This window comes from Habropoda laboriosa, unplaced genomic scaffold (assembly GCF_001263275.1).
Source record: "Habropoda laboriosa isolate 0110345459 unplaced genomic scaffold, ASM126327v1 scaffold57, whole genome shotgun sequence".
Taxonomy (NCBI): Eukaryota; Metazoa; Arthropoda; class Insecta; order Hymenoptera; family Apidae; genus Habropoda; species Habropoda laboriosa.
Genome location: NW_017100229.1, coordinates 1,129,340 through 1,129,611, shown reverse-complemented (window position 1 = coordinate 1,129,611; position 272 = coordinate 1,129,340).

Sequence of the window (272 nt, the reverse complement as noted above, 5' to 3'; positions counted from 1 at the left end):
TACCGATAACTTTCAACATATCTCTCTGTCTCTCTCTCTCTCTCTCTCTTCCATCATCGCAAACTTGAAGAGAATTTTCTTATGGAAACTTTGAATTAGAGATCCGTTCACTTCGAGGGCTGCGTCAATTGTCCAATGTCCCCGGTGTAACACGGTGGACCGAGGATCAGAGGACACTGAGTTTTCCTTGGAAAATGAATACCATCGGCGCCAGCCTGTCACAACATTTTGCTCGGGTAACTGGTCGAGCCGGGCGGCGGAAGCAAGAAAGG